Genomic DNA, 12,259 nt, shown 5'->3' on the forward strand with positions numbered 1-12,259 from the left:
TTTTCGGAGTGAAATTCGGGGATGGGAACTGAAATCGACCTTAGTGCTTGATTGAACTAGGTAATAAACATTCTGCCTCCTTATTTGTTTAGCAAGGAATCGATCAGTGAAAATGTCCCCTAATTTGTTGTTTCGCCGAAGGTTAGCCTTGATTTTCTAAATGTATAGTTATTAAAAGGGCGATTGGTACCTATTACTCAACTGCATTAGTAATTAAATATCAAGACCGTATTTGTAAATCCGAGTAGTGCAGTAAATTTCCTGAAGTTCGAACCTTTTGCATATTATAATGCAAACAAACGCCCAAGGAGCATTCACTTTAAATCTAAATACTAACGCCAGAAGGAAGAAACCAAAATAATCCACTCCATAGTATTGCGCTCTTTTGTTTTCTTTGAATCTATAACGGCACTGATTTGAAAAAGATCCTATACATGATAGGGGTTGCTGCAGCGCTAGTTAATACCAAAGAGTAACCATCTCTTTGCTAATACTATTATAGAAGGGAAGAATCGCTTCAGTAATATTCTTGAGTTTTCTCACTATTCCAATAAACTAAGCGTATAACTTTTCATTGTAGCAGCGTGTTTTACAAGACTGTGGAAAAATCCCATCTCAAGAACCTACTTCCGATATTCCATTCTCGAACTATCTGCGTTTGAAGCTTTGGTCCTACCAACATATATGGGCTATGGTTCAGTTTTCAAATTTGAATAAGTCTGTTGAAGGATACTGGGTGCCAAATGGCAAATAATTCAAATGGATATTCAAATTTTTGCGTGAACGAACACGTTCATACGAAATATTAACAAGATGTCTCCCTTCCAACCAAAATCGATTTGCTTTTGCGTTTTTTCAAAAACTATTTTCTTACCAGCTATTCAGCCTGTTTCGTTTTCGTTGTGCCACCCTGTATTAAGTGTAACAAGTACGTAAAGAAAGCATGATCGGTAGTGGGAGAGGGGACCCAAACCAACATTTTTTCCAAATAAACTAAAACCGAAAATAAATCACTTTCCGATTTTGTACTAAATTATTGAATTGTATACCTATAAATACCTGACAATCTATAGGTAATATATAACAGTAGATCTTTTTTGCCCATTTTTGCAAATTTATTTGTAAAAGGGGAGCTTTGGCCGGCTGGCAGCAAATGCGGGCCCGTAGAAGAACGCTTACAAAACAACGAGGATTGTATATGTACCTACGGGGGCCATGTAATTTATAACTTCAGGGGCGGGCGTCACTCCCGAGCGCGTTATACTAATTTGGAGATTTTTCAGTTTTTTTCATATCTTCTTCTACAATTGGGGGTTGTCGACTTTGGCCGCCCAAAAGTTTCATAGAGCTTTAAACGCGGTCTCTCTTTCCCGGGTCGCCAATAGAAGCTGGAGCTATGAGAAGTGCCCAAAAATTGAGTACTATTTTTTATTTTTTTTTATTTTGCATTTACGGAAGTGGGTACTGACAAAGAGAATGTGGTAGCCCCCGACAAGATCTTACTGATAGTGGAGTCGAAACTTCAAACACGAATTGCACGTGAACGGGAAATCGGAAGCGGGTACCGACAAAGCGAAAATGGCTGCCCCCAACAAGATCTTCCTGATGGTGAAGCGAAAACTTCAAACGCGAATCGCGAGTGAATGGAATGTGGGTACCGACAAAGGGAATGTGGTAGCCTTCGACAAGATCTTATTGATGGTGGACTTATAACTGGATAATAGAATACTGATCTGCTACACAAAAATGCGCTGAAGGTATAATTCAAGACTGGAGTGTCAGAGAACGCCGGTAGGTACTTACAAACGGCGATTGAAACTTCTGGACGAAATATATGTATTGCGATATGTCGAAGGAGAGTACTCACAAAGGCAGAATCGTCTGGACAAGACATATCTATTGCTGAGATCAAAGTGAATAAAGGGCAAGTGTAACGTCTGGACGAGACACATCTAACTGCTGATGTCAAAACTTTCAGTGCAAATATGCAGAACGGAGTGTCGGAGGAGGGTACTTTCAAAGGGCGGCTGGAACGTCTAGACCAGACATACTACTGGCCATCTGAAAACTTAAATGTGAATATCTCCAGAATGGAGTGTCGTAGGAAAGTATGTACAGGTTGGTCAAATAAGAATGCGAGGTACTGTATCTGGGAACCTGTCCATCGTAGAGGCTTGCGGTAAAAAAATTTATTACTAAAACGGCCACGAGAAAAACCTGGAAAATATGTTTCTGCAATGCCCGCTAGGGGGCGTAACTGCAATCTGGAATCTAAAAGTGATGTTTCAGTGAATTCCGCTATATTAACCTAACAAAAAATGTCCGATCTTTGAAGTCGATTGTAATCTAAACCATTTTTGTTTGACAATTTTTCCTGTATCTCTAAAAATGAAGTGGTGGGGGGTATTCAAAGGTTTCCGTAAAGAACACCCTGTATCTTGCCTCTAAGATGGATAGATTCTCAGATACAGTACCTCGCATTCTTAGTTGGCCACCCTGTACAAAGGGAAAATGTGATATTGCCAAGAATTTCTGTAAGGGCTATTCTTGTTGCATTCTAACACCGTAAATTTTAAATGTGTCACAGGCAGCCCTTATATGTTTATATATAAAGAGCCCCCCCCCCCCTTTTTAATCATGTTCCATATTTAGAAGATTCAAATATAAAAATAGTTGCTGTGACAGTGTTAATTATATTATAATTATATATTATTAATTATGTGGTATGAACTTTTTTGATACGATGCGGCATTTGGCGGTAATAAAAATATTTATAGCTTTTTTTATACAGGTTTTGTCAGGTCAACAATGAATTGTTGTACATGACATATTTAGTACAGACGAAGAGTAATAATAAATATCGTGACAAAACTATTGGTACCGTCTTGATTTCAGTCGCTGATTTTAATTTTAGTCAGTAAATTTAGTTTCAAAAACGGCAGGATAAATTCAATTCACTTTAAAATCAGTAGAATTTCACTTAAAAACAATTTTGGGTAGCTGGTGTAAATATTTTAGATTTTACCACAAACTGCATCGTTTTAAGCCCGCAACCGTTGGTCTTTAAATGGATGTACGGACGGACGGGTATTCCCATAATGCGCGAAGATGATCTCAACTCAATTAGCTTTAGGTTTCACGAATCTTAAAATACTTAATCCTTATCAATTGCCAATGCCAATCGAATCTCAAAGAACGTATAAATAGCCACAGAAATAGCTAAGGCATTGATGAAGTAGCAAATCTTATCTTTGTCAAATTGGTAGGTACGGAAAACAATGTAATTTCTCTATGGAAATAATCTTATCATTTTCCCTTAACGAAAACCACTTAGTTTCACCTTATCCGTATCATCATCGCCTTATTACTTGCTTTATATCAGCCTTTTATACGTTTTAGAGATTACGGGCGAAATTATTAGGTGGCGAAATGAAATGATTAGGATTAATAGAGAGGAGAGACAAGCGGCAATTACGGTAATCCTTGGGTGGTTAAACACGGCGGTTAGCAGGATAGGGGGTTGGGGTATCGGTTGGATGCTATTGAAACCACCCGAAGATCGATCCGGCAGAAAGTCACGCGACTGTTACATTACTCCCCTGTCACTAAAAACGCAAATGGAAGAAACGGTCTTTTTACTCATCGGTTTCTATTTCACAAATGCATTCGATTTTTATTAGATTTACTTCTATATAAGGTTGGATAGCGCACGCAAGGATAGATACCTATTGCAAAATCCGCTGGCATGAAACGCGCTACGAAACATATGAGCGTTTAATAATAGTAATTGCCATTAACAAAAATTAAACATAGATTGTGTTCTATACCACACTGCTATTACGATTTCGAAAATCGCCTTACGTAACTGGTATTGAGAGACGGCGAGGCACGCTAAAATTCGAATGATGTATAGTAAAGTTGCCGCAAGGTGACCAAAAATAGATTCATCCATTTACAATGTGAAAGGCCAAGTCAAATTTATAAAACAACAAGAAACAGATTTTGCAAAAAGAAATATACGTAGCAAAATGATGCCAATTTCCTTGACACTTTGACCGATTACAGGAGCTGGGGTGATTTTTTTTCTAATGCGAAATTATTTCATAACCGTTTATTTTTATGTTTACTGCGTCAATAATAAGGTTGGTATTTTATGTTGTCATTTATTATTTACTACTTATTAGCATATTTTTTGCTTACTGTGAGTCTGTGTCTCTTCTGGTTGAGACACATTGCTCGATATGTAGCCTGAACAGTACATAATGGTAACGGTAACAGAAATAAACAAGTTGGAAAGTACCTACTCGATGCGTCAAGCTACTTTTGTGCGATGGATCGAGGTTTTATTAGCACTCATTTTATGCTACAGTTTCATTATGCAGGAAACTTTTTGTGCTGAACTATAATCTGAATGCAAAGAATTGCTACACAAAGCTTATGCTTCAAACCCGAGCATTTTGCAATGATTTCTTCGAGAGTTATACTTAAAAAACCTTTGCAGCCGACCGACCGACCGAACAGCCAAAGTGAAAGTGAAGCGCTACTTTAAAAAAAAACTCTAAAAATCAATGAAATTAAAAGATCTGTTTACTGTGTCCAGAAACCAAAGTACATATACTTATTGCTAGCAATCAATCTACCAATTTTTTATTTTTTTTGGACGAACCACATATCTATAGGGTCAGTAGGATCTTCAGTATTACGCTTTGTTGCTGCAAAAATGGTATTCTTCAAGAGACCGTGGTAACCTCTATAATCATTCTGGAACTCCATATGGCTTTAGACAGTGGTAAGTAAACTGGATACTATTTTGTACTATTATCAGGTACAGTAATCAATTCATAACTGAACTATTAAATCTACAATAATGTGTCCCAAGAATTTGGAATAATAATAATAATAATAATAAAGTCTTTTATTAAATCATGCCACACACACAATTTAACAGGGCGAAGTTCAGATGTTGGGCTACTCACGGCGACCCAACTCTGCTCTTACACTTAACCCTACTATAATGAAAAGAAATCAAAATCTAATTGGGAATTGTACAGAAAAATAAAGAATTACTTTGTAATGGGAAAAAAAAAATAAGTACATAAATAACTTTATGAAATACAAAATGTATGAAAAAAAAATAATAAAAATAAATAACTTACAGTCAAATGGGTTATAAAATTTAACTCAACTCAAACGTTTGCCTAGCAAAAACAATGTTATGGAGTGCCTTCTTAAATTTCCCGACGGGTATGTTTTTTAAACTATTGCTTAAAGCATTATATTTTTTAGAAATATTGTATGAAAATGATCTTTCATATAATGCCGTTTTATGAATTGGTGCTATAATTAAGTTAACAAATCTAGGGTTGTTACTAAATTGAATTTTGTTATATAAATAAAGAGGTTCATTTATTGTTACCACTTTATGGTATAAGACCATCTCATGCACATATCTACGATTTTTCATGCTTAGCCATCCGGTTCCTTTCAATTTGTGTGATGATGATGCTTTCTTATTCCATAAATTAGTCTCAAACAGGAATTTTGAATTTTTTGGATTCTATTGGAATCATAAGTATAATGGTTCTACAAGCTTTTTGTTAGTTCTTACCACCATAATCAGGTTATCATTTTAAAATGCTTGGAAGCCTTTTCAAAACTTTAGGATACACAAAAAAGTGCAGGCGCTTTGGGGCTTTGTTCGAGCGCGAACAGTACGGGGACGAACTTTTGGAAGTAAATTTACTGGAAAATTTTCCTACAAGTAAGTTATAATTTTTAATTTATCCAGCATTTAAAAACTGAAACTATAGTACTTGTGAAAACAAACACTTTTAAAAGCATTGAATATTTAAATACTTCCCGATGTTACTTTTCAAACTATTTATGGAGATTTTAGATATATAGTGTGTCCCACTATACATCGCAGGTGAGTATAAATTCCCGAAACGTTTAATTATCTTCGTTATTTAAGAAGCAATTATCAATGAGAAAAAAAGTGAATAACAAATGTTATAAGGCTATAACTAAGTTTTTTGTTTTCTTTAAAAAGTCACAATAAAATTAAAATAAAAAATAGCAAATTCAAAAAATAAGAAATTAAAATTATTAAATGCATTAATATTGTTATTGTATAATACTCTTACTAATTGTAATCTCTTGTTTTTTTGACTACCGGTTTTCAAAGGTCGTGCGGTTTGCTGCACGTATTTTTTATTGCATAAATTCGCAAAAAGGAAACGTTTTAAAAATATTAAACCTTATGTAAAGTACTGGGAGGCACACATTATAATACCTTAAGCCAAGGTGTAATGTTTAAGCAATGTAACGGGCGGGAGACGTTAGGTGGGCGTTTAAGACGTACAATTTTTGTTTCATAATTTTTTGCGTGGGTTAAAGTTTCATGTTTTTTATGCGCCTTCCAACCCTGTGTGGAAACGGTGGGTGAATATTTCCACTGCATATATCACGTATTCCAATGACGATCTCAAGCAGAAACTTTAACACTATTCGCCAGATGTGTGACATACACGCTGATAATTTATTCTTGAATTAATGCATTGAACTATATACTCTGTAACTGGAACGGCATCGCCCATAAATCAACCATTGCCAGGGGCCGTGGCGAATTTTTGTGAGAGAGAGATGGGTAGAGGTAGGTATCCCTTACCTTGTTTAACTCATGTGGGCTTATGGGATGGTTTATACTACGTCTTACATTTTCCTTATTTTTGTCTAAAATTAAGTTATTAAGAGATTTGCAAGAATGGGCATGAATTGTATTGCATATACGTGCAATTATTTTTATAATAAAAATTCAAATATTCAATTTCATGGGTACGTTTTGATAACATTTTTCAACCTCGTCGGGCGCATTTAATATTTTTGCGCATGACGGCATTTGCACCGCTCAGATTTCTTTACTAATGTACACTCACACTCATTTATACAGTCCTTATGAATGATGATTCTTCTTTCGCACTCTTTAATACTAATTCAATAGGGGATTCCACTAGCTAGAGAGCATGATATGAAGAATAGCGTTAACGCCGCCAAAACCTATAAAGCCGTTTTGACTTACTAATTTGAATATGAAGTTCCTTATTATTTAATTTTTCACTCAACGTTATTATTGAGGCTGCTCACTGATGGGGCGAAAAATACTTTAAGGATTGATTTTTTTATTTATTACCGATTCCTTCGGCCCACAATGAACGTACATTAGGAGGCGTCAAAGTGTAAAGATAAAATATAAAAGCATACACATATCACACAGGTATAGGTACCACAAAAGTTAGAGTAGAAAGTATCACGGTTTGCATTTTCTTCATCCATATCCATCCACATAGTTACAAACTTTTTTATTTCCCTACGAAATATTCCGAAGGATTTGCAGGTCTTGAGTTTTTCTGGGGCAAGTTCCGAAAAATATGGGAGACCTTTTGTAGAAGGTGTAATTCTGATCTCACATAAGTCGGCGTACGTTTCATCTTGGGACAAAACTGGGTTATATAAGTAGCGCAATGCCTTATAAACCCTCTGGTCCCATTACCGTAGTTAGATGCACCAGAAACCTTTCGCTACTCAACAACGAAATGTGCACTTATATGCATTACTCAAGCCGCTCACTGTGGATATTCCAATGGGTATTTATCCTGAATTCTTCGATACTGCCGATGGCACCACCAACACTTACAACTGGTGTATTTGGTAGTTACGTTGGATGTGTCAAGGTAGTTCCGAAAACAAAGGATCCATCGGGCTGTTGGACAAATTCCAGTCGTGTACTAGAAACAATCGGTCCATAAGACCAGCATAAGACATTCGTGTCAATTCGTTTCCTTCTAATGGCAATGCGGTGACCACCACGAGTAAATTGAATTTTTGCTCTTAGAGTAGCCATGATTCTTAAACTCATTTTATTCTAAAAAAAAGTGCTTTTTTAAATTTACCTTTATCTCGACGCCAATTGTAATATATTGGGTACCTCCTTGCTAATAAGTATTATTATGTAAAGGGTACGTTACAAACGAACACAACCAATGTTTATAACTTTATTTTACGTTAATAAGCAAATAGAATGCGTCGAGCCACCATGAATGACATTAGTTGACATTATACTCTTGTAACTTCAAGAATCAAGTATGTGAGTGTGTGAGTGAGAAATGGCGCAGTTTACCACATTATTAAGTATATATTTTAAGATATTCCATTAACAAAGAGATATTGGTACTTACAAAAGCATCGACAAACATTTATCTTTATCTTTCTAAGGCCCCGACCTCTCAGTTTATTTACTTATCTGAATTTTTAACCAAATACGTGTGATCGGTCCTACATATGCAATACAAAACAACGTGCCAGACAAGGATGAGAGTACCTACGTTATGCTGGTTGCCTAAAATCATTGCGGCACGCGATTTTGGCGCTCGATGCCGTTCCAGTTACCGAGTATATAGTTCAATCTCAATGAATTAATGTAACACTATGTGAATGTCCTTCTGTTTTGTTATTTTTTATGTACCTATATTAGGATCTATTTTATTAGTTTGGAACTTTTTTCTTTTTTAGTTTAAGTATAGATTACAATGTACACTACTTAACTATTGTTACTGTGTCCTGTAATTGGGCGATAAGCCTGTAGGGCAATAAATAAATAAATAAATAAATAAATAAACAAATAAATAAATAAATAAATAAATAAATAAATAAATAAATAAATAAATAAATAAATAAATAAATAAATAAATAAATAAATAAATAAATAAATGCACTACCACCGCATGCGGTATAAGTCTACTCCGTTTCTTGCACCGTGTGTGCATGCGGGTAACTATTCCGATTTGACTTTACCGATGGTTATAAGTTTTAATTTTGGTAATTTTAACTTGTATTAGGTGTTATTTGGGTTGGCCCACGTAACAGGGGTTTTTTTGGATTTACAAATTTTCCAGTATAGTAAATTTTATACGTGTGCGACTTCATAGTGAAAGAGAACGAAATTAAAATGCGATAGAATGAAGAACTTTTAGATATGACGCGAGTATGCAAGCAGATAAGATTCAAAACGCCATAGTGTTGCCGGTTCTAAAGATCGCTCCTACGGAGCATGAGGGAGGGACTTTCTGCTATCTTAACGAGTTCGCAGTTTGGTTTGCGTCGGGTCCGTTTCGTCGACTACATTAGGAAGAATTGGGTGGGAGAGAAAGATTCTTCAAGGAGAATCTATGTAAGTCGGGCGCGGTATTTTAGATCGCGTAACATTTATTTTCAAGTGAAAGTTTCAAGACGAATCGGTATAATGGAGGTATACGGAAGGTTTAACAGCCGCCTAATCGTACGTGATATTTTTATTGCGAAAATTGAAGTTAATTGTAGAATTACAAAGGAAAACTATCCGCTAATTCGACAAAATTATTGTTTAAAGTTTACCTACGATTAATTACTGCTTTTGCTGGCTATTAAAGCTCTAACGGCCGGTTTTATAAAGCATAGGTAACTATGGTGTCAGGCTAAAATGTTGTTAAGGCATGTAATTAGGTGTTTTTCTAAAGAATAACGTTACTTTTTGAAACAAAACATGTAATGTAAACAACATTGTGAGCCTAACAATATAGTTAACTATGCTTTATAAAACCGGCCGTATGCCGTTTGTTTATCTACAAGGGGAAAATGGACATTTTCATACTGCGGAACATTGGTTAATTATTCCAGTGAATATTACTATATATTTTGAGAATCCCAGTTTGTTTTTGATTCGAATTGTTAACAATCTTTCAAAATTCACTCACGAGTAGTCAAATTTACCACGCGATACAAAAGGTTCAATTGTATTGCACAAGGTGTTTCACCATCCATTCAAAAGGAGAAAATCAACTGTAAATTGGAAAAAAATCACCGTTGTTAGTGGACGTTGAAAAGTGTGGGAGATTGGTGAACAGAAATGTTTTCTGGGGTATGCTCATTGTTGCATACATAAATAACGTACGTTTTCCTTAATTTAAAATTTCCTGGTATAGTTATTACTAGTCATAATTTTGATTTTCCCTGCCGTTTTGTGTCCGTCCTTGTACTTACGTAGCGCGCACGCAAAATGTTCGTGGAAGGAGGAAATGTGTTGTGAAGAGAACGGAAAAAACAAGTTCTCATTTTTGCTGCTTGCTAATATATATTTTTACTGTCGTGTCGTGCCGACACTCAATCTTGAAACCCTCAATTTGCAATAGAAGAAACAAAACTCTACTCATCGACCATCGTTCTGTTCAACAAGCCGCGCCGTAAGTACTCCTTGTCTTTTAACCGCTCCAAATTCTCAAATACGTTATATAAATCAATTCGCCGCCGCTGAATTTATTCAAATTGTGTTTAAATATTTCAATTTTGAATTGTTTTTGTTTTTAAATTTCTTTCTTTCTTTCTAATCAAAAAATTAGGAAGATCCGTCAATTATTTTATTTAAGATTTACTCTTCACTCATATACAAGGACAAACCAGTTTGGAAATGCTGCGGTTGGTGCATGCAGAACTTACCCCAATACGAAAATCGTGTATAAAAAACGACTTGCCAATTTCATTAACTCCGATTTTTGGTAAAATAGCTATTTGATTCAACGCGAAAAGTCAAAGAACATCATGCCTTACTAAAAGACAGCAATGTATTGTATTTATCAATTTCGAACTAAGTTTATTATCGATCAGTCAAGGGGTTCCACGAGGCTCAGTTCTTGGACCAATTCTTTTCTTTTTATGTTCATCATTGTTGTTTTTGCTGGTAATACAACTTTGATAAAGGGGTACACTAACAGAGAATGACATTTCTTGATTTTTTATATTAAAAAATTGAAGATTTATGTCAACAAAACGCAAAGAAAGATTTACTTTATGGAAACATGTGAAACACGCTTGAATAAATCTAGTACTATGCTAGGAGTAACGTTCGATTCTTTGTCACTCGAAATATAGTCAATGTTGTATCGAAAGACACTATAACTTGGGGGGGGGGGGTCAAACTAAGACGCTTGAATACATTGGTCTACTATATTCTTACAAATCATTATAATATAGGAAGTTATTTTAATATATTAATTTTGTTCTTTTGAGGAAAGTTTAATTGCACCTCTAAAAGGTTGAATAATTCCAGTAAATCCAACCTATTAGGCTTTTTTTTATAAACATATCTGGGTCACTGAGTATTCCTAGATCACTGCGTCTTTGTACTAACTGGGTCACTGGGTCAAGATGTGCGTGACCCAGTGTAACTCTACTGTGGTATAATAAATAACGTGCTCTCACTTAATTTCTTGCAGAAAAGAATGAAGCAGGAGTGGGGGAAGAAATGTTATTTCAATAAAGATGAATAGGTCTCTTTCTTTGGTAGTCAGTTGTCAGCCCCACTACGTTGTAAAGATAGGCATCTAAGTAAGAGTCTAATCTGGAAATTGAAGTGGTTTATATTCTACAACCAAAACAAACTATTTGAGTATCAACATATTTTTTATGGTAGTAACATGCATATCAGTGATTAGGTAAGTAGGTGCATACGAAATGGACATTCACGAGTAAACAATACACTTTTGACACGTTTACTATTCCACAAATAGATGGCCCATAGATCAATCACCATAGTCTGCTGAGCCTGCTATTCCTAAGTCCTAAAATATTTTAAAAACTATAACTTTACTAGGCCGACGGTATGCTTTCAACTGAATAAGACCTAAGATTTCGTCAAAACTTCAAAGGTTATTTCTTAGCTCTTATGCGTTATCTCGACCTACATTTTCAAATAAAAATTAGGTTTTTAGAACTCGATTTCTAAAGGCTGAGCTAAGAATGTACACTTACCGAATTGTGGCCGCCCATCTCAAACTAATTATTTGCGAGTTCAGCTTACGATGGAATAGACCCTTATAGTTTCTGCGACTGGTGAGGTATACCTACTTTACCTCAGAAAATTCCATGCAGCTATATAAGTTGAGGAAAATTTTCAATACTACTAAAAATTGCTTAGTAAACAATTTCCATCGAGGGACAAACAAAAATAAACATTGAAAAACTTATCATTCGGTATAAATAACTTGATCAATATTTTTCATTGCCGTTTATGAAATTAATTGAGATCACTATCCTGAGTTGTTTTTCTGTGGCTAGTTCAACATGTGTTTTTTAGACAGGTATTGTGGCATATCTTCAGGAAACAAAATGAAAGAATTTTTAAACTAAATTGGGCCGAAACGAAAATTCACTCAAGCTTTGAGGGGTGTTG

Source organism: Photinus pyralis, unplaced genomic scaffold (genome assembly GCF_008802855.1).
Source record: "Photinus pyralis isolate 1611_PpyrPB1 unplaced genomic scaffold, Ppyr1.3 Ppyr1.4_LG4, whole genome shotgun sequence".
NCBI lineage: Eukaryota > Metazoa > Arthropoda > Insecta > Coleoptera > Lampyridae > Photinus > Photinus pyralis.